Genomic DNA, 24,117 nt, shown 5'->3' with positions numbered 1-24,117 from the left:
TGATTGACCTTAAAAGAAGAATTTACAATCGATTGACAAGAAAATGACCCCAAACAATGGTCAAAATAACTTGAGAATGATATGATCATGAACTTATTGGAAAGGTGTCAGATCCTTTTGATAATTTTTAAAACTCCTTTAATTTTTTTTAAGGTGTTTTTCTCAAATAAAACCAGATATATATATATATATATTACTTCTTGTAAAATATATTTTGTACTTTTAGTCATTTTTGTTAGTAAAAGTTCATCTCTGGTCAGGATGCAATTTCCTTATTTTTGTGTGTAATTACTATCCTTAAATCTGATCAAAAGGAAATGGCACACATATCAAGGTCATGTTAAGCTCAAGTTTGGTTGTCACAGATCAAAAATTGATTGCAAATTGATTTTGAACTACCGAGATACTCATGTTCTAGTTCAAGTAATTAGACACAAAATGAGTTGTTTTAGTAGAAAAGTTTTCATCATCTGGGATGCTAAACCACTGTCTGGAATAATGGACATTTGGCAAAACCTTGAACAAAAATTTCTGTAGATAACTGCTGGCAATTTAATCTTGATAATATACATCTAAAATGTATTTTGTTAAGAATAGCAATTCTGGTGTTCAACAGATGCTAGATAAGATATTGTGCTTTCACAAGACAAAATCAATTCCTACATCTGGACAAGCAGATGCTAAAATTATTTGTCAAAAGTCAAAACACTGCTGCACAAACAGTTGTTACACAAATGATCCTCATTATTGTTTTCAACCACTGCTGTTCCTTAAATGCTGTTGTGCCTCAACATCTGTTCTCTAAAGAATGTCCACTGCTAATAGTCAACCCCTGCTCTTTCAAAAACACTGATGTTTAAAATCATTGTTCTATCCACTTATACACCCACTGCTTCATTTCATTACCGTTGTAACTACTGATGATTGATCCACCAGTGGTTGTCAAAACAACTGTCCTCCATTATTTACCATTTCATCAGGGGTTGGCACGTGGTCAGCTTTTAGCCGTCAGATCATTATAACCGCTGCCACATCAGCATTCACTTTTTCCCTGAATAAAACCTTGAGTAAATCCAAAAAGGGTTTCACTGTCGAATTGAATTCCAAACATTCTCTTCACAAAGCAGTTTCCCTCTCATAACTCCAAAAACTTTCTTCGATCTTCTTCATAAAAAATGACGAAACCAAAATCGAAGTCAAAATCAAAACCATCTTCTTCCTCCACCCCATCAGACGCCACTCAAATGGCCGCTGAAACCACAGAGATTCGCTACAAATCTCCTCACAATTATGTGGGTATACTCACAAAACCCACAACTGACAACACCTTCGACTCCATCATTGACACCTTATCTGCATCAAAGTACAAAACTTTGATAACAGCAGACGCTCCCATTTATCTTCAAACCCAGAGAGAGTTCTGGAAAAATGCCACCCTTGAAAAACAAGGAGACATCATCACAGCCATCAATTCCTCGATACAGGGTAAGAAGGTTCAAATAACACCACAATCCATTTCTGAAATCTTTAAACTCGATGATTTGAAAGGAAAAACCTCATTTTCTAAAGACGAGTTGAAAAAGGATTTCATAAACAAGGGCTATCCAGAGCAACCAAAAAGGGATACCTTACAAAAAGGTTATTTTCCTTCTGCACCCAGATTTTTATTTCACACACTGTTAATGTGTGTTTCTAATAAAACAACGTCTTTTAATGAAATATCAACAAAAATTCAATGCCTGGGGTATGCAATTTTAAATAATAAAAACTTTAATTACTCCCAGGAAATATTTGATGATTTGGTAAAAAACGTTGATAATAAGGCATTTCTGCTCTTTCCAAGATTTTTAAGCTACTATTTTGAACATAAATTTGTAGAGAAAGAAGCAGATTTTACCAAACAAGGTGCCTCTTTAAAATAAACTGCTTAACACCTGAAACATTCTCTAGAATGTTGGCACCAATAAAAACAAAAGCAGAGGTGCCTGGGCAGAATTTAGCAGATGAAACTGCTCCTCAGGTATCTGCTGCTGAGCCCACTTCTCCAGGTGATCAAAGCAGCACACCCACTGTTTTGAAACCCACACCTGCCACCACTAAAAAGACAAAAAGAAAAACATCCAGAAAGCCCACCAAATCCAAACCAAAGGCAACTATGGAAGATGAGATCCCAGAGTCAATGCTAGTGACAACACAAAAGTCACCAATAACTACTGCTGCTACTTCCTCACAACAGATGGAAGAAAGATCTCAACCCCAGCCTCAAACTCCTCTTGCATCCTCACAAAAGGATTAGGTTGTAAGCACAGGGACCCCATAATATGAAGCTCTCGACCAACTCGGATCCATCTTCCACAGTCCTGATCCCAAGGACATGTCTCTTTCAACCCCTTTACCCTCACCCCACATAATACCACCATCCACCATACCTTTGTTGCATACAGCTGATGTTACTCAGACACAAACCAGTTCCTCTCAACCACCTATCACTGAGAGTATACTTCAACAGGTGACTGGGTCTGATGTTGACACTTCTGTTATCCCAGCAACAACTGAGGAGGTTACACTGCAGGAATTACAAGTAATTCCTTTCAGTAGTTCAAGTGGAGCAGCCACTACAAATGTTGAACCCACTGGTTTACATTTGGACAGTGGTTACATTCATAAGACTCCCTTGAAGGCAATTTCTTCAATAGCACCACTGAGAACCACCAGTGAGATTGTTTTAACTACTGGTAACATCAAAAGGTTATCAAGTGCTGAAGAAAGAAGTCCCCAGTACCAAGAACAAGGGGCATCAATGGCTGATTTTTGGGACTCTGTTCCTAAGTCATTCATTGGTAAAACCACTTGTAACACCCGACCTTCACAGGGTGAACACAAACCCTGTTAACTTTGTTAACTGATATATTCACTTAGGTATTATGCTTAAGCTAGGGTAAACCAAGTGTCTCAAAACTCACATACACTCCCGACATAGGATTCTTGAGCAAATAAGATACAGCTTATGTGATATTCCCTGCCATGTGAAATTTTTATAAACTATGTAAATTTTTCATGTTATGTTAATTCCGTGAATGTTGCGTGATATGTGGCTTTATGTGCTATGTGACTTAAATGTTTCGTTTTGTGAAACTACGTGTATCTACGTATAACATTATTGTCATTAACAGATCTATGTATATAGCGTATCATATGACTTAGCTTACATTTCGCGGACGAAATTCTTGTAACATGGGGAGAATGTAACAACCCGAACTCTCGTCACCAAGAGAAGGGTATTTTAGTAATCTTCGTATTCGATTATTATTATTGTCGTTATTAGTACTATCGAAATAATCATAAAACGTGACGAGAGATTTACTTGTTTATTTATTTAATTAATTTGCGTTAAATGAACCCGAAAATATATTAGATCACGCACCTGGCCAGGCCCAACCTAACCTACCTAAACCCCACCTAAAACCCTATCCTATATAACCTTACTAATCCCCGCCCCCACTTTTAAAAACCTTTAAAACCCTAAATTACACCACAGCTGCACACCCACTCAACTCCCTATACCTCTCGTACAAGTCCGGCGACCAGACTCCGGCAATGGCTCCGACCGGTTCCGGTTGTTCCTCCGGCCGCACACCACAAGCCCACTATCTCTCTCGATTTCTTTTAGTCGGACCAGCTCCAACAGTTTTTGTTTTTGGTTGATGATGATGACGAGGTGCCGGCAGCCCGCGACGGTACACAGCGGCGGTTCCATTCAGAGCGGTTCAAGCTCCAATTTGAGTGTCAGGTTCTCAGTAGTTTGACGTTCCGGGTCTCGGGCACGGGGAAACAGTGGTGGCAGTTGAAGCAATGGTGGCGGCGGTTGTCTTGGGCAGCCCCGGCGAAGTGACATCATCGTGGTGACGGGCGACGGAGTCGAGTTCGAAATGGCAGTGGTAAGTTGTTCTTTTTGTACAGTTTGCCATCAGGGTGACTTCGATTTATGGACTTGTGTTTTGATGTGATTCTAAACTGTTGATACATGTATGTGTATGATGATATCATGAATATACATATATGCGTAGATGATAGGACTATGGTTACACATGAAAGTTGGTCGGAGAGGATGAATGCATGAATACTAGTTCCGGTTCGACTACGGTTTCGGTCTAATAACATGAACGCATACATGAACCGATACGTTTAGTGTAGACATGAGGATTTACGAGATTGCGTATGTGATGTTATGTATAACGTGCTCGGGTGATCGTGGATAGTTATAGAGTATCAGAAGCTTTAAAAGTTGAATGTATATGAGTGATCTATATATGTGTGTATGACTGTGATCATGTGTAACCATGGAGGCAAAGTTGTTTTTGGATCTTTTATAAATGTTGGCTATTTGTTTAAGTTATGAATGCATAGAGTTCAAATAATTTATTAAAACTGTTGAAAGAAATAGGGTTGCAAGATTTTTAAATAATGCTGATTGTTATGTGCATTTTTGAACCTCAGTTAGTGTACGACTATAAATCTGAATATGTCAATATGATAGGTGGTCTTAGTATGACTGGTAATTTACTAGGTGACTCTTCGTGTTTGTGGTGATTTGAAAAGATAAAATGATATAAGGAATTTTTATGATGTTTACTATTTGATGAAGAATGGTGGTGCTGTTTGTTTGTTTTAATGATAGTATACATGTTTGCCTTCATGTTTTGAGAATGATGCTCGGTTTTTAGGGGATGTACAAATAAACTAGCATAGGGTACAACTCACCTTTTGTCGCATGATTTGAAATTCTGAGATTTAATGGAATTTGACTTTTTTTGTTGATTGTGAATATATGGAGTCACACACTCCGACCAACCATTAATGAAGGGCCCCATTGTGTTCTTTTGTTTTAGACGTACACTAGTAGTATCATGCTTTTGATTCTCTATTATTTTCAATCGCACACACTGTTATAACCGCACAACATCTGAGCACGCATTAAAAACCGGCCCCATCGTGTATTAAGTTGTATTGAGCTGTTATATATAAGAACTCATGTCCCTATAACTTATATCATTTGGAAATAGGTGTTATGTGTGAACTACTCATTATTTATACGCTACTGTGAAGTACGTGTTATACGTGATTACTTGATACATGTGTACAATACGTGAACTACTTGTATACGGACCTAACAAGTGGTAACCGTTATAGGACGCGGTTGGCCAAGTTTAGGATAAACATAATTATCTTACCGAGCAAACCAAGGTGAGTTCACTGCACTTTTCTAAGCATGCGTCCCGGTGGTTTGGGACATCTGGTAAACGTTTCTAAAGGGAATACTGGGTAAACTGTTTATTTGGGATGTTGGTTATTGAACACAGTATAAATCATGTAAGACCCCATACATCTACCGTGTTGCTAAAGAAGCAACGAGGTATTTAGTTGATAGCGCTATTAGGATTGGCACCCTCACACCGGGCCGAAAGGACGGGCGTGAACTAATTACCTGGACTTCATGACCAATGCCTAGTTAGAGGCATTGGGGTTGGGCATTCTCATCGTGTACATATAAGACCCCTTACATCTATTCAAGGTTGTTTGATACCTTGACCTCATGACCAATGCCTAAATGGAGGCATTGGGGTTGGGCATTCACATCTAGTCGCCATATACGGTAATCGAGTAATAACAACATCAAAACAAAACGTTGAACTGTTTCAGACACACATCTGGTAACTAAACGCGTTAACAAAACTTTGAACTCACCAGCGTCGTCTGACACACTTGTCTGCATGCTTGCAGGTTTATAGGGTTATATCTTGTGGAACTTGCTGTCTGGAAGGCTGGAGTGGTCATGGGTCGAGAAACAAAGAATTCCCATACAAGCTTAATGGTTTATGTACACATGGGTTACGAAATATTTAACAAATGAATTATGCTTCCGCTGTATACGATGAATGACATATAATATTTGTAACACCTTATGTTAATGAATGAAAGTTTATTTAAATACATTTATAAGTTCAATGTGATTGGTGGCTTGGATCCTGGTACGTCACACGCCTCGCGGGGGTTTCCGCATGTGGTATTTTGGGGGTGTGACACCACTGCTGGTGGGGATTCAGATGATCCTGTTAACTCAGGTGATGATTCAAGATATCAGGAATTGACGGGCAGGGTCGAAAACCTTGAAACCTCAGTTGCTGAAATAAAAGATATGGTGCAGCAGCTATTAAAAGCTCAAAAAGCCCAATCCACTGCTCCTCCTGCTCAAGCACCTGCTCAACAAGCACCTGCTGCAAATGAGTTATGGAATCTTTTTCAACCACTGCTGGAAAGACAAAAGCAGATGGCAGATCAGCAGCATGCCATACATGTTCAAAAGCTGACCAATATGGTGGAATCAAGATTCAAGGATACTCAGGCGGATATAAAAGCTATAAAAGCTCACATTCAAAGTGCCTCTGGAAAGGTTCCCTCCACTGTTCTCTTCATGAACAAACCCTTCTCAGATAGTGCCAAAAAGGGGGAGAAGATCAAGTGGAAGAAAAAGGGAATTCATGATGGTATATATGTTGAGCCAGAAAGTAGCCAAACCAAAACTGCAGTATCAACACACACCACATCACCACACACCACCACAACTACTGTTCCACCACCATCTGTGTCTACAGCACAAAAACCACCATCACCATCACAAACAGCCAAACCATTATCACCCCCTGCCAAAAAGAAGAAGACAACAGATGTTACAACATCTGTTGTAATGGCAACAGTGGTTGAAACACCAGTTGTTTCAACTACTGTTAGTCAACCACTAATCACCACTCAAACAACTGCCATCATAACCCCTGCTCAAAAGCAGAAGACATCTGCTGATACATCAGTAGTTGTAATGACAACAGCGATTGAAGCACCAGTTGTTTCAACAGCTATTAGTCAACCATCCACCACTGCTCTCACCTTTCCTACATCACAACTAAAGCTCTTCAGTAGAAAAAGAAAGCCAATCCCTGCCAATGAGGGAATACACGATCCTAATGCTGCACAATATCCACTGGAACTTGAAGCTATCAAAAATGAGATGAGGTAATTCTATACAGAAGAAGATCCTTCAAAAAGAAGATTCTCCTCACTCATAGGCTACATGGCACCAGAAGATATGGATGATTACCTCAAGATCAAGGCAAGGCAAGCTAAAGTAAAAGCTAAGGTTGATAGTGAAAGTGAAGGTCTAAGTGACGAAGGCATTGCTAAAAGACTGGAGTTCTACTTCACAAAAGTAAAGCAGATAGAAGAATTTGCACAAGAGCTAAACAAAGAAAAGGCTGATCAAAAGAAAAGGTTAAGAAAACAATATCTAGCGTACATCATGAAAGAGAAATTCTATCCTGCTGAAGAACAACAGTTCAAAGAATGGCCATTAGTTGCTCTAAAGCATGAGGCAGAAAGGATTGAGAAAATCAAGAATGATCCTATAAAGAAGAAGAATGATCCGAACTGGAGTAAATACAAAAAGCTCATTGCTGACCTAACTGCAGAGTATAAAGGAAAGAAAAAGGAGCTAGTGGATGCAAAAATGGATACTGCTGAAGCCATATCAAAATGGTCCAGGCAGCAGACTGATGAAGCCTATGAAAGGCTGAAGAAAAGAAAGATAACTGTTTCAAGTGCTTCAAAGAAATGTGAACAAATGATGAAGCTTGAACAACAGATTGAAAACCTCAGAACATTGTTCAAATCAGCAGACAAACCAATTTTTGTGTCAAACCAAGAAGAAGGTAAACAGCTGACTGAAGAAGAGGTCAAAGAAAAGGAAGCAGAGTACTTCAAGGACACCATCATGAAAATGGGTCTAAAAGAAGACAGCTCAACAAAGCTTCAAAACCTTGTTAAGAAGGTATTAAACAAACCTGCATCACCAAACACTGCAACAGACAAGTCAGAAATTGAAAGGCAAGAGCAAATTGAGAAAGAAACTGCAGAAGACATAGCTGCAGCAAACAAAGTCATTGAAGAAGCCTTCAAAAGAATGTCTGAAAGTTTGCAAGTGTTCACAAGGCCATCATCTCCTAACTCATCAAAGAATAAATCTCTCCCAAGAAACCCATTTGGTTTAAAAATACTAAAGTGGATGTCTGATCAAAAGACTCACGTATTGACTCTTGTCAGAACCAATGGTGAAGTGAAGTACATATCAAGGAAAGAAGCACTTGGCCTGAGTGTTGAAGATTTGCGGGATCTCCTTGAACTTACACTGTGTAGGGATGAAGATGACCAGAGTGCCAAGGAATTTGAAGCTGAATTTAAAAGACAAGCTAAGGAACTCTTGATGAGAAATAAAGGTCCTGAATAATGAAGGGTTTTGGCATTATCTGTTCCAGGGGGAGATTGTTGGGATTGAACCCTACCAGAGGAACAGATAATGTAAAGCCAAAACCGGATCACATCAGAGGACTACAATAAGCAGCAGTTTACACTTTGCTTTCCTCTTGATAGTGGTAATCTAACAGCTGATGGATCTTAAGTACTGCTCACTACAACAACTGATGAACCAAACACTGATGAAACTCTAAAGACTGCTGAAGACAAACACTGTTGCTCTATATACTGCTGTTTCCTAAGTACTGCTGAAGACACAAGCACTGCCCACTCAAAGACTGATCACCTTTGAAGAAAGCACTAAAGTTCAACATCAGTGCTCAGGCTACAACAGTGGAACGTGAAGCAGTTGTTATCTCTTGTTTTGTATTGTACTGATAATCAGTTGTTGCATATCAGTAGTTTGTATAGAACAGTTTTTGTAGGTTGTTAGGTTGTTAGATGTCACTATCATGGTGACGTCAGCTGAGATGCTTCAGTGGTTTGGTTTGCCTATAAATGGAGCAGTACCCTGTACTGTTACATTGATTGACTGAGTGGATTCTTCTTCTTCAGTCCAATCCTTTCATCTTGTGCAACCAACCTTGGGGTATCAGGCTGAGGGGGAGCATAGCATTGTAAGCATGTTTGCAATCATTTACTTTGTAATTCAATCTTTTGACTTAATGAGAAGCAATTGTTTATCATACTATTCTCTTCTTTGGATTGTGTTTTACAAAGTTTGTATCCATTTCCGCTGCATTTTTCACTGTTTAATATTCTCTGAATGATCAATTTATGCAAACAAACACAATCATGAGAGCCTCCAATCCTAACAAATATCATGTCGTAGCAATAAATCTTCCTAGGGTTGTTGAAGGTAGGTCTTGTCCATAGCCGGACTATGCGGATTTTGATAGTGTAATCATCAACATTAAGATCAACACTATTAAGAAGTGTGATAGCAGCCTGTTCCATCTCTGAAATTAATAAAAAGAATTAACATAGGTTACTTGATGATGATATACAACAATCTTTGAAGAAAAGTACATGAAAAACATCGTATGTTAACCGAGGAATAAAATAACTATATGAATTACAATGAAACTCACAAAACTTATACCAGAAGATATGTATCTACCTATTATACTAAAAAAAATACACTTAATGCCACATGTCCTTTTCTTAAGCAATCATTTATTGATGATGTGGCATGTCTCTTTGAGCAGACAATTGGTACATGGGCGGCAATTTGTTTTCCCCTCTCTCTAGTGCCATCCCCTTTGTTCTCTCTATTAAAAAACCTCCGATCTTCTCAAATCTTCTCCTGTACTCCTCCTAGATATCTCTACTACTACTGCGCTTCCTCATATCATATTTGATCTTCAACAATTTCTCTTCATCTCAATCCACTTCGTGCTTCCTTCATTCTTGAAGATCAATTGCGTCAATACTTTATATTTGATCTTCATATACAGGTGGGATCTAGGGTTTTTACGGTCAACAATTTCATTTCTACTGTTGCTGCAGTTCAGATACAGGTGGGATCTAGGGTTTCTATACCTCAATTCTTCCTCTCTTACTCGATTATACCTTTTCTTTGCCCTATGCTCGATCAATTGACCTATTTCTGTTCTTTTTTTTTCAGTTCAAGTTCAAATGGAGGCTCTGCTCATCACAACTGCTGATACTGAATGAAGATGTGCATCTGATTGTAATCAAGAAACAGGTTTGTTTTCGATTATCTGTATTCTGAGTTGAAATCTTCTATTCTTTGTAACATGATTTGGTTTGTAACTGTGTTGCTTTGATGAGCAGAGCCGAGAGTTAGGGCAAACTTAAAGAGAGATCGAGCAGGTAAATTGTGCCAGAAGTCACCATATTCCCCTTCCATTGAGGTAAAATTTGTTACAAAATTAGGGTTAATTTTGATACTACCAAGTTTAGGGTTACACACCAAATCGTGGTTTAGAATTTGAGATTGGCTCTATTAGTGTTATTAATCAAGTAAACCAGAGTTCATTAGGCTTTTATTTTAAGAGTAGTTATTGCACCTTTCTATTTTAATATGTAGCAATAGTGGTGGTCAGATCAGACGTTTTTCTAATCTACTACCAGCTGAATGTCAAGCCACGGTGAAATTACAGATTATAATAACTTTGATTTATTTTTACGGTTCTTTTTTTGTGTTGATTAGTGTTAATGCTGTCAGATTTGTGGATCTGAACTTAGTTTTGTTGTTGATGTTGAATGTGGTGTAGTGAGAACGAGAAATCTGGATTTATCAACCTTGTGTCGCGATATCTCAGGTACATTTTTTTTATAGTGTGAATTGAAATAGTAGCGGTTGTTATGTATTGCGTGTTTTGATGATATGTGTATTGAGATTGGTGATTTGAGTCGCTAGATCCTGATGTTAGATACTGATTGGGGAATTGGATACTGGAGATTTGTTAATTTACTGTTAGAATATGTTTATGCGGAATAAAAAAGCAATTTATGTATTGAATTATATTAATTGGACGATTGTTGCAATTTTTGGAATAAAATAAAAGATTTTGTGAATGTTTGTACTTTGTAGGCGATACTAAATTCGAGGACTTGATCTTGATAAAGGAATTGTATATGTTGAGACCACTCCATCCTCTGCGTTTTATTAAGGTAAAAGTTAAAATAAATTTAGGGAATTTTACTCATTTAACGAATACGTTTGTTTTTGTGTCAATCTATTTGTATTGTGGGAAAAAGGTCTGAAGTGGGTATGCTTGATTTATGTTTAAACCTCATAAAGTTGCATCTGAGATTTCCTATTGTTATCGATATTGTGACGGATATATGATTATAATTTTTTTCATTGAGTTTTGTTACAAACTTGGAAATTGGTTATCTGATTCTTGATTATTGTCACACCCCGAATTTCCACGTGTCACCGGTGGGCCCGGTGGGGGTAACGTGACGTAGTTGATAACATCATAGTCAAACAACACAATATATAAATGCACAGCGGAAGCAGAAATAGATTCATTTCAACTTTACATAAACGTAATATTTAATATCACAAGTAGTTGAAACGGATCCACAGGCGGATCAAATAAAATAAGATAAATGTTCAACAGACTTTAGACGCCTAGAACTTGCAAGATTCCTTACTAACGCCTTGAGCAGCTTCCAGCCTATTACGTACTTGTACCTGTCACTTAGACTTTGGAAAATACGTCAGTTTTCACTGGTAAATACACTCAACTGACTCATTTGAAAAGAGTTTATGAAAATTGGTTTAGGCGCACAAGGCACAAAACTATTTTGACACTCGATTAAGTTGCACAAGGCAAGATTTATCTTTTATACTTGGGACAAACTATATCTCATGTTATCAGTTTTACATAACTTGCTCTACATGCGGGGCCCGGTCCTATGCCGGTTCAAGATTAACCGACACACCACTATTCCCTTATTGGGAATCCCTTATTGGGTATAATCAATTAATAGCATAAAGCATCTGTCAGGTGTATGCCTACACCCCGTGCTTAGGTCGTGGCCATTGCATTTAATGAGTCAAGGATATCCAGGACACGGTCGCATTAATCCCCAATGTTTCAGTCAAGCAATACGAATTAAAACAGGTTATTTGGATCTCCCGACACATTGGTCTTCGAATCCCATACCTGACCATGCGGTATTTATATTACCGTATCCCAAGCCCGTAATAGGGAAATTAAGTTAAGAGTATTTACCTGAGCTAGCTCCTGTCTTAAATAGCAAGAATTATAATAACTCAGCCGTATTCACTTAAGTAAGCGTAGGTACAATTTACCGGAAGACTCTAGTCTGGAACGATGGTATAAATAACCAATTAGAATACTAACGGGTCTTTAATTAAGCATAAGCTTAGACCGGTTAGTTTTAAGGAAATATACGGTTCAAGCGCACGATTAAGCGAAGACCGGATAGAACGTGATTTAGACCCGACAAGTTTGAATACTTGTATAATATGGGTATACAAAATACATTCTGGATTTTGAGACAAAAATGATAACGTTTGACCCGTTTCGGTCAATTTACACAAACTAGTTACGTAAACCGAACCGAACGCGAAAAGGGCGATACGGGTAGACAAATGATTCAAATGCAAGTTCCCTGATATAATAAGCTTTAAATATGATATAATATCAGTAAGTTATGTTCTATATTGCCCGGAATAATTTTAAACTCAATTTATGCCTTAGAAGGGCATTTTGGTCTTTAAAAGATAATAAAAGAGTAAAATTAGAAATCTGAGTTTCGGGTCTGGTTCATACAGTAAATATACTTAATATAACATATTATATCAGTAGGGTATGACCCATATACCAAATTTATCATTTAAAACCAAACTATGCACCGTAGGGGTATTTTAGTAATTTCACAAGGGCTAAAACTGCCAAAAACTGGAAATCTGAGATCATATACTTATACTTACTGTTATTATATGAAAATAGGCTAATTACATCAGTAGGTATAAGTCTTACATGTTTAAAACAAGTATAACGCTTACTATGCGCTTAAAACGCTAAATATGCGATCTAAGGGCGTTTTCGGGTTTTCAAATTAAATCTGGGATTTTTATATTTCCAGAATACTTAAAATAATTTATTCATCATATAAAATCAGTAGAAAAAGGTTTCGGGTCAAAAGGATGTGAAAAACTCATTTTATGGCTAAAACGGTCAAAACCGACATAAGCCGAAATGACTAGGCGATCTAGGATCCGTTCAGCCAAAAATTAATTAAAAATCATCAAAATTCCCAGAATATTATATTACTTCTGTTGGTAAAGAGTTTCGTATCAAAACGTGGCCAGAAACGGGTTCTACGCGAAAAGGACCGTTTATGTAAATTTATAATATAGTTTTACGCTAATGGCCATAACTCAAAATCTGGACCACCAACTGATCCGAAATTTTCGGAGCAAGTTTATATATTAGAAATAAAGATTTCTACTCTTTCACTTTTCCAAAAATCACGTTTTATATCAAAAAGGGCAAACTAGTCAACTTTTAAGCATAATCGGAAACATGCAAATGAATCGGCTAAGTATAGACTCAAGCAACAGAATTCCAGAGAGTTTTACAAAAATAGAAATGGTCCAAAAATACTCTCCAATACAGATCTCAAACATGCATGTACGAATCCGAATCGATAGTCTACGAAATAGTCGTTTTACAAGACTTTCGGTTCCGATTCGTATCTATACTAAAGATTGTCGAGTTGATCATTGTAAAACACATTCTTATATTCATTATAAAGCTATTCATGATGATCAAACAGATTGCATGTCCTTTACATTCCTATTTAAGCTATTTTTCACAAAAACCACTTCTGTTGACTTTTTAAGAAAGCCTTTGACTCGACAATTAGCATGCAATAAGTGGGAATCAGAAAATACCCTTTTGAGGGTTTGTTTCCCACATAATTACCAACATGTATCAGGTCTCAATTCGAGAAATGACTGATTGAAACTTGTTTAATCAGAAAGTCAAAGCTTATGAACAACCAGTTTGACTTTTAACAATAATCACAACAAGAACGGATTAAAGATTGAATTGAGAGCTTACAAGGGTCCTATTGATGCTTAGTTAATACTAGGATGTTGCCTTGTCGTTCAGATTTGCTCCAGAAAGTTGCCTTGAATGTTCTTGAGAGTTGAGAGCTCTTGATCACAAAGGAAATGCCCAAGAAATGAGCTCTTTGATTAATATATGGAGGAATTTAGAGGTTACTGTAGTAGTAGGCATGCATGCAATTTAATTGGAGCAAATGGAGGTGTTGCAAGCTGGTTAGCACTCAGATTCGGACCCAAATTACCCAAATTCGCGATTTCTGCACCTGGCAGTCCCACGCGGCCCGCCTGGGCATGTCCAGGCGGGTCGCCTGACCCTCTGATCAGCCAAATAACTTTCATTTTTGGCAGATTTGGTCCCTGGTCTTGTACGCGATGTTTCGGCTGCTTTTCTCGACCCGTAAACCCCCAAACTTGGTTTCTAAGAACCTTAGGACTTTCACCAACATGGAAATGTCCTCGGAACATTTTGCGCTCAACCGAAAAGCCCTGAAATTCGACGTTGACGCTTTTAGTCCTTCAAGTACGGTTTTGGCCATAACTTTCTCATACGTTGACGAAACTTCATGAAATTTTTACCACATATTCTAGTGAGTATATTTTAGCTTTACAAAGCTTCGGGTCTGCCAAAAAGTTCACTCAGAGGTATAAATTAAAAATGTTGACACTTTTGGCCCCTATAGTTTGCAATACTTCACTTTTGTGCAATTTCCTCGTCGTATGATCCATGAACCATCCGTTTAAGGTTATAAACATTATGTAGGGTTATCATAGAGTCTATTTATCCATTGTTGACACTTTGGACCCTTACGTTCCATAGTTTTCACTGTTTGTCACTTTTAGTCCCTCTAAAGTATGTTTTCACATAACGGAACCTTATGACACGTGTCAAGACATTATTGGACGAAATTTTTCGAGGTGTTACATCCTCACCCCCTTAAAAGAAATCTCGTCCCCGAGATTTTACTGAAACAAATGAGGATATTTCTCTTCATCGTGGATTCCACTTTCCACGTATATTCGGGACCTCTACGGACATCCCATTTGACCTAGAAAATAGGTACATGCTTCCTTCGAAGCTTCTTTACCTGTCGATCCTCAATCGACAAGGGTTTTTCCACGAACTTCAAGCTCTCATCTATGTGTATATCTGTATGCGGTATAACCAGTGATTCGTCAGCGAAACACTTCTTCAAATTACAGATGCGGAACACATTATGTATAGCGCTAAGTTCTTCAGGCAAGTTTAACTTATAAGTGACTGCTCCGACACGTTCGATTATCTCGAAAGGTTCTATGTATCTCGGGTTTACCTTGCCTTTCTTTCCAAATCGCATTACACCTTTCCAAGGTGATACCTTAAGCAACACTTTTTCACCCACATCGAAGTGAAAATCCTTGCGCTTAGGATCCGCATAACTTTTCTGCCTATCCCTGGCAGCTTTCAAACGATCGCGAATCTGCACGATCTTGTCCGTCGTCTCAAAGACGATATCTGGTCCTGACAATTGGACATCTCCAACTTCTGCCCAACAAATGGGCGATCTACACTTTCTACCGTATAAGGCCTCCAAAGGCGCGGCCCTAATACTAGTATGGTAGCTATTTTTATAGGAGAATTCTATCAAGGGTAGGCGGTTATCCCAACTGCCACCTAAATTAATCACACATGCTCGAAGCATGTCTTCCAATGTTTGGATGGTACGCTCACTCTGTCCGTCCGTCTGCCAACCGTTATGTGATGATGCTCCTTGACTCATTGGGGAAACATATCCTTAAATCCTTAGGGTGTAATACATTGCGAGCTCCACCAAGCTCCTTAAATAGGTTTTAGCTCATAAGTTATTTGATCTCGATATATTCGTTTACTTCGAATGGTTTCATATATTCAGAGCCTACTAGCCTGACAATTAACAGCTTGGCACACCTTTCCAGGGTGATATCTTTTGTTGAACCTTATTTCTTAGCAAGAACCTAGAAGGTTTGCTATTTCCATGAATCCTTGATTCTCTGCCGAATACTGGCAACTTATAGATGGTTATGGATTTGCTCGATCTTATTCGTTGTTTCCAAGGCAACTTTTGGATCCCGATAATTGGACTTACCAATTTTCTGTCTAGCAATAGATGTTTAACATCTTATCTATACAAGGTCTCCCAAAGGAGCAGCCTTGATACTTATATAACAACTGTTATAGATAAGCTAATCTTAAGGTGAGATGGTTATTCCAATCACTGCTTAAAACTAACCTTAAGGGGTAGCTAATCTTTTAAGTCAGTCGAATAAATCGATGATCCTGGCAGCAATTTGGGGATTCCTAGTTATTGCCTAAATAGGGTTGCGGTAATCAATGCATAAGCAAGATGAACCGTCTTTCTTATTTGCTAAAAATCGGAGTTCTTAGAACCTCGAATTTTGGCTTTTCAAAACCTTATCCAAAACTTATTTATTTGGCTCTTAGTTCTTCCTATTTCGTTGGTAATAACAGACATAAGATTCTTACAATAACTGCAGCCTTAAGCGGGATGTTTGTCCTAACATCCTCTTGCCTCTCAGAAGGTAACCATGGTAATTCTTATAAAGAAGCTAATTATGACACATAGAGATGTCAGAGATTTCCGTATTCTCAGACTTTAGCTTATCTATCGCTTTCGGTGTCAGATAAATGACATATTCCCTTTACCATTACAAGGATGCCCTAAGTAGAGATACTTATAAGGACATTTTTATATTGGATATCTCCTTTGAATACTACTAGTCGACTTTAGTACAATATGACCATTGGAATATCTTCGGGGATCCCATGCATTAAACCTCCATACTGATCAGGCATGGAAGCAATCTATGGGACACACTAGGATACGCAAATCCTCATATGGTACTCTTATCAAACATAGTTTGGCATTCGCAGACGATAGAAAACAATGAGGAAAAATAATAAAATAAAATAATTAGTATATATTGTCGTACTCCTTCTGGGGAAGAGTACTCCAGATTCTTATGAAAGGATTATCTCCGAGGATGGGAGAGAGGTCATTAAAGATTCCATTGGTAAATTATACTTCATATTTAATATATGAAGTCCTTATGAATGTAATCCAGAGTTTGCTAAGCTTATGGTTTGCTAAAGGTTTATTATCCCTTGCATCAATGCAAAAATACTTGGCAGTCATTATCAATGCTAAATGGTATAGGACGTACCTATTGCTATTATCGATGTGCACTGTCGCAGGTATTCAACCGGTAGTCTAGGCGGTTCCTTTCTTATCCTTTCCAGACCTAGCTGCTCCTTTCTTGGCAGCCTTAGGGCAATTAGTACTGATGTGCCCCTTTTCACCACAGCTGAAACAGTTTGCATCCTTCATGTCCCTACATTCGTGGGACTGGTGGCCAGTTCTTTTACAGATGCCACATTGCTTTATCTTTTGGCTTAATCGACACTGCCCCCAATGTCTTCTTTTACAGGTTTTGCATGTAGGCTTTTTGTTGGAATCCTGTTGGTTATTGTTGAGCTTGGATTTGCTCTTCTTAGGATTCTGAGAGTTATCCTCCTCCCTTTGTCTTTTGTCATTAGTTTCATTCATGGACGACTTTTGTCTCACTACATCTAGAGTGAGAGACAAGGATAGATCTACAGCTGATCTGTAGTTGGTTGGCCTTGAAGCCTTAACATCCCTTTTTATTTCTGGTGCCAAACCACCGATGAAACGCGCAACGCGTTTTGGTTCCGGGGTGATTAAATAGGGTACTAGTCTAGATAGGGAGTTGAAGTCGGTAACATATTGCTGACAATTTAGGTTTTTCATTGTGAGATTCAGAAAATCTGACTCCACCCTTTCCACTTCGTGCTGTGGACAGTAGTTCTCTTTGACAAGGTCCGCAAACTTGGACCATCCCATAAGGTATAGGGGAATTTTCCCCGTGGACTGCATCATGGCCTTCCACCATACAAGAGCCTCTCCTTTAAAAGATTGTGAAACAAATTTTACCACGTCCTTATCAGCACAATCGCTGATGTCCACAACCGTTTCCATTTCCTCAAGCCATTCCATAGCATCAATTGCTCCTTTTTCGCCATTGAAATCTCTGGGTTTGCATGAGACGAAATATTTGTAGGTGCACCCGCCCTCAGTTGAACGGGGCTTATCATAGAGTACTAACTCCTGAGGTTCGCTCTTTTCATCTGAAGAGTGAACGGAGCTCTCCTTACGAGCTGGTGTATTCGTTTCCGTATGGATCTTTGGGTGAGTGACACTCGGTTCCTTTTTGTTCTCAAGTACCTTATCCACCACTTCACTAATTGCTGCGCTAATCAAGGCCTGAAGAGTAGTGCCATTAACATTTATATTTATACTTGCATTCTTGTTTTTAGCCGCTGCACTGCTGTGCGCTTCGTCGGAAACCTCCATTCTGGAGCTTTGGTACTAACACCAAAAATAACGTATGCTTAGATGCAAGTTATTATGAGATCATCGTAATGGATGATTTATAAAGTCATGGTATTACTAAACCATAATGGCTGTTTGGTTTACAACTTCCTTATAGTATGCTACTAGAAAGTTTGTCAATTATATTTAGACTAGGTCAAAAAGGACCTTCAATTGTGTTTGTGGTTTGGACCGAGTCCATTACCTTTTGACTGGGGGTCACAATGTCACAACTGTCTTTGTCATAACGACAATCTTTAGATAGTTGGAAGGTTTGTCATGAGGGACATTAATAATCATAGGCCCGAAGGCCTTGTCACAAAGGACATACAAAATATGGCACTTAAGGAATTAATATATAAGCTGCACTCTTATTGGATCAGAGATCTTAAGGTTCGAACATAGTTCATCACCTTTGGACAGAGAGTCAAAGACTACAACCGTCATCTTTTGGAAGATAATTTATTTTGCCACAAAGGCTAGTCAATGTACATCATTCTGACTAACTAGATGATTGTGAGTCCCAGAGAAGTCAGCCATGGTGAAGCTTTGAAGGCCAACTAACCATGATGTAATAGCTTACTTAATTATAGGGAATTGTCGAACTTGATAATTTAAATAGCCATGGTGCAAACAAACCATATAGGCCAATAGATAGTATTTAGTTTATTTGATCATGTCTTGCCTAGATTTTTAAATAAACCATCTTTGGCGTTTTTAAATGGAATAAATCCTTTATACTTACTAGACAGGGGACATAAGTCACGACTGTCAATGTCATAGCGACATCTTATATAGCACAACGGCTTGTCCCATAGGACTTTTCGATGGCATAGATGCCTTGTCACTAGGGAAATTTTAAAACATAACCAATGATTCCTTTGGATCGGAAAATTTCATAATTCATTGTCTTGACAAGAAGTTATGAAATAAAACTATCGTTTTCATGTATGCATCCCTGCCCGTAGGTATACATCCCAGGTGGATGTTTAGATGTGTACATCATGTTCGACGTTTATTAGCCATGATTCCTATCGATCATATAGGCTAATTAAGGAATTTGGAAGTTCCTAATATAGAGGTGACCATCGTGATCTTATCGCATCACTGTTGTCGGGAGTGTTAACAAGTTTTCAGGTGTTTTAACAAGGACCTGAGTCTCTTTAAGCAGGTCTTACCATCGTAGCCAGGTTCCTAACGACATTCAAGCTAGGTTGTACCTTTTGAGACTCTTTTTAATATACTTACAGGCAGGAAAGGAATGATATTTATTTTATTCAGGATTATAATTATCCCAAATTTATTGAAAATATAACGTTGGCATAAAAGCCTAGTCACGTAGACAAGTTTAATTTATAAGCCATGATTCCTGAGAATCGAGGCATTACAATTTATCCTAGTTATAAAACATTACGGATATTGAGGTGGCACAAAGGCCTAGTCACAAGGACATTTATAAATCATAAGCTAGGATTTCAGAGAATCAAAGCCTTGAGGTTTGAACCTAGTTCATTACCTTCTTCTGACAGGGAGTCATAGGTTACGACTGTCTTTATTAAAATTTCTGGCCCGTGGCCTATCAATTGACATCTCGTAAGATGTTAAGACATATAGTCATTGTACTGATGATACGCTCAGCGGTCACAGTAATGACATGACGCCATGATCAGTGTCATTAATTTAATCAACTGTCGTTCAGTGGTCATAATGATGACATGACGGCAGGATTAGCACTTAATTTATATCAACTGTCATTCAGCGGTCATAATAATGACATAACGACAGGATTAGTACTTAATTTAAATCAAATGTCATTCAGCGGTCATAATAATGACATGACGACCAGATTATCTTCTAGAGGGCTTTTGAGCATAGCTCACCCCCTTAGGACAGGGAATCTCAAAAGATTCACAACTGTCGATGTCGCAATCGGACAGTGTATTATAGCTCGTGGCACTTCATCCTTAAGGGATGATTATTTTGCTTACAGGGAATTTTAAATAAATTCCAAATTTTCAAATTTATTACCCGTAGGCACTTCATCCTTAATGGATGGCTATTTTACTTGCAGGGAATTTTAAATAAATCCAAATTTTCAAATTTATTACCCGTAGGCATCAAGTCATTTTCAGACTTGTATACAGATATAATCTGTAGATAATTTATAAAAGAGTGGCTTGTGTGATTTTACGGTCACGCTTAGCCAGGAGTGTTAACATGTTTACATATGTTAACAGAGATTTGAATCTTTTCAACCAGGTTTTACCATATTGGCCAGGCCTTTTATTAAGACATTCAAGCTAGGTTTTACCTTACTAAGATTCTTGTTAAATGGCAAATCAAATAAAAATTGATATTTTCCATTTATTTAATATTTCTTATTTAGAATGAAAGTCCGAACGTAATCATTCCATTATATAAAAGTAAAAGTATAAAGTTGCCCTAAGCGGGACTTGAAAGAAATAATGTTGTCCTCGCAGGGACTGAAAGATAAATATGTCCTTATAAGGACTAATAAGGAAACGATCTTCAGTAAAAGAAGCTTCTTCTTCATTTTATTTCTGAATGCTTTCTCCTTGGATGCTCATTTCACTTTAGCCGTGGTACGAAGCTCAGCATCTCGGGACTCCGGGTGTGGAGAACTCCTATTACGGCTCCTTCGCTTGGCGACGTATCCAATATATAAAATAATTGGAAGCAGTAAATTCCAGATTAGAATCGGGAGTATTCCTATGTTAAGTCTAGACTCAAGTATGTGCAATTGTGTCACTGAGATTAAACACATTAGGATAATGTTTAATTCACTCAGCGTTGGCTCTGATACCAACCTGTCACACCCCGAATTTCCACGTGTCACCGGTGGGCCCGGTGGGGGTAACGTGACGTAGTTGATAACATCATAGTCAAACAACACAATATATAAATGCACAGCGGAAGCAGAAATAGATTCATTTCAACTTTACATAAACGTAATATTTAATATCACAAGTAGTTGAAACGGATCCACAGGCGGATCAAATAAAATAAGATAAATGTTCAACAGACTTTAGACGCCTAGAACTTGCAAGATTCCTTACTAACGCCTTGAGCAGCTTCCAGCCTATTACGTACTTGTACCTGTCACTTAGACTTTGGAAAATACGTCAGTTTTCACTGGTAAATACACTCAACTAACTCATTTGAAAAGAGTTTATGAAAATTGGTTTAGGCGCACAAGGCACAAAACTATTTTGACACTCGATTAAGTTGCACAAGGCAAGATTTATCTTTTATACTTGGGACAAACTATATCTCATGTTATCAGTTTTACATAACTTGCTCTACATGCGGGGCCCGGTCCTATGCCGGTTCAAGATTAACCGACACACCACTATTCCCTTATTGGGAATCCCTTATTGGGTATAATCAATTAATAGCATAAAGCATCTGTCAGGTGTATGCCTACACCCCGTGCTTAGGTCGTGGCCATTGCATTTAATGAGTCAAGGATATCCAGGACACGGTCGCATTAATCCCCAATGTTTCAGTCAAGCAATACGAATTAAAACAGGTTATTTGGATCTCCCGACACATTGGTCTTCGAATCCCATACCTTGTCACACCCCCAAAATCCACACGCGGAGTATCACCGCTTGGAGGCGTGACATGACCAGGATCCTAACCACCAATCATATTGAACATGTAATTTAGTTAAGTACAGCGGAAGCATTTAAGTAACCCAAACAATAGTATGTATGATTTAACATAAGTGTTGAAATATCATTCACGATCCTTTGCCCACAACGACCAGCTCCTCCCTGTGCAAGCTCCATAATGTACCTAAGGTCCTGCAAGGCATGCAGCAGAGAGTCAACAACTAGTTGAGCGAGTTCACAGAAAGTAAGTTCAGTAATAGAGTAGTATAGCAAGCATTGCGTTCGTTTATCTAATCATGCATCGTACTAGTTCGTTCATTGTTCATGTATAGTAATGGTTTCCATCGCGGGCCCTTTCGGCATGTATGCGAAGATTTGGGTTAATACTCCCAAATATCCTAGACTATGTATATTTGTATCGCGGCCACCCTGGCATTCCTTGCGAAGATTTGGTTTCTATAGTTCGCAGCTTCCCCGAAGCATGTGTGCGAAGATCAGTCATAATTATCGCAGCCAACCCCTGGCGTGTGTGCGAAGATCAGTTCAAGTAAGTATACTAGTCTAGTTGTATCTCATCATTTACCACCCTCACCCTGAGGACTCATATCATTATGTTCCGTTAACTAAGTATGTACGTATATTTCATTCAATCCCATTCCCACCCTGGGAACCCCATGCCTTGGCTGTGTGAACTCACCTTGGGTTGCTCGGCAGATACACAAAAAGAGAAAGAGAGTTCTTGAACTAACAGTGGTCAACCACGTCCTAACAGGGTTACCACATAAGTCAGGTTCGTATATGGCACGCATATTGTATCACATAAGTTAACACGTTGCAAGCATGCAAGGATCATGGTAAACATGTACACGTAACAACAATCAGATAAACAATCTAAGTGTCCGGCCCAACCATAACCCGGCCCAATGACAATATTAGCCCAACCAGATAAGCAGTCCAAAAAGCAAAGATATAAACAAGTCCAATTAATAAGCAGCCCACAAATCAAATCATTGGGCCCGTGACAGTGAAGGCCCAATAGTGTGCATGTGCAACGATGGTCTCGACTCGCAACGGGGTTACGAGTCGCAACGGGGATCTCGAGTCGTAACGGCTGGATACGAGTCGCAATAGATGGTCTCGGTTCATCCTGGTCTGGTTACGAGTCGCAACCGGGACTCGCAACCATGGTTTCGGCTCATGCTGTTGTGTGAGGTTCCGAGTCGCAACAAGACTCGCAATCTCGGTCTCGACTCGCAATCCGTGTCAATGTAACAACTTTCCATAATTCCAGCTATCAATTCCGTAATGTTAGCAAACAAAATATCAGTTTCTCAATTCAGATCAAACAGCAATTAATCTATAATCATGGACATTCGTAACATCAATCATGCATAATCATAATAGCCTCCCATCAACAACCAGGTTATCAAACAACCCTACACCGAAACCATAAGCATATCCTTGAACTAACATGCAACCTAACAGGCTATACTCAGACCGAACATCTTTTACTTCATGTATGCAGCCGATTATCATCATCAACAAGTACAAGAAATCGGATCATCAACATAAATCAGTTATATCTTTTCAATCTATTTAATTTATATAAACCCTACCCAATCATGCATGGACCGATTACAAGATCACACAAGAACATCACACTAACAGTTTATGCACTAACCATCATATTCATCACATATGGCACAAAACCAATAATACAAATCGACAATAATACACTAACCGGTCCAGATCAAACAAGGGAAGGGAGTGGCCCGATTGATGAACAATATCTTCGATCGGAGGAGTGGTGTTCGGCTGCTTTTGGTCCCGGTTCCGGTTGCGAGAGAAAGAGAGGAATTGTGTGTGTGTTCTAGGTTGCCAAGATTGTGTAAAACCAAACCCTAATGAGGTGTGTATGCATATATACGTATATGCGTAATAGGGGAGTGGGCCGGCCCATTCGCTCGGGCTGCCCTTGGGCCGTGCGTACAAGGTGTAAAGCCCAATGGCTTTGTGCGATTGGATTTGGTGTGTGGTTCGGGTCCGGTTTCATTAACATACATACCCATTATATTCACAACACAAGTAGCACGTAATAACATAGCATTCATTTAAA

Source organism: Helianthus annuus, chromosome 5, assembly GCF_002127325.2.
Source record: "Helianthus annuus cultivar XRQ/B chromosome 5, HanXRQr2.0-SUNRISE, whole genome shotgun sequence".
In the NCBI taxonomy this organism is placed as follows: domain Eukaryota; kingdom Viridiplantae; phylum Streptophyta; class Magnoliopsida; order Asterales; family Asteraceae; genus Helianthus; species Helianthus annuus.
This window is presented reverse-complemented; position numbering follows the sequence as displayed.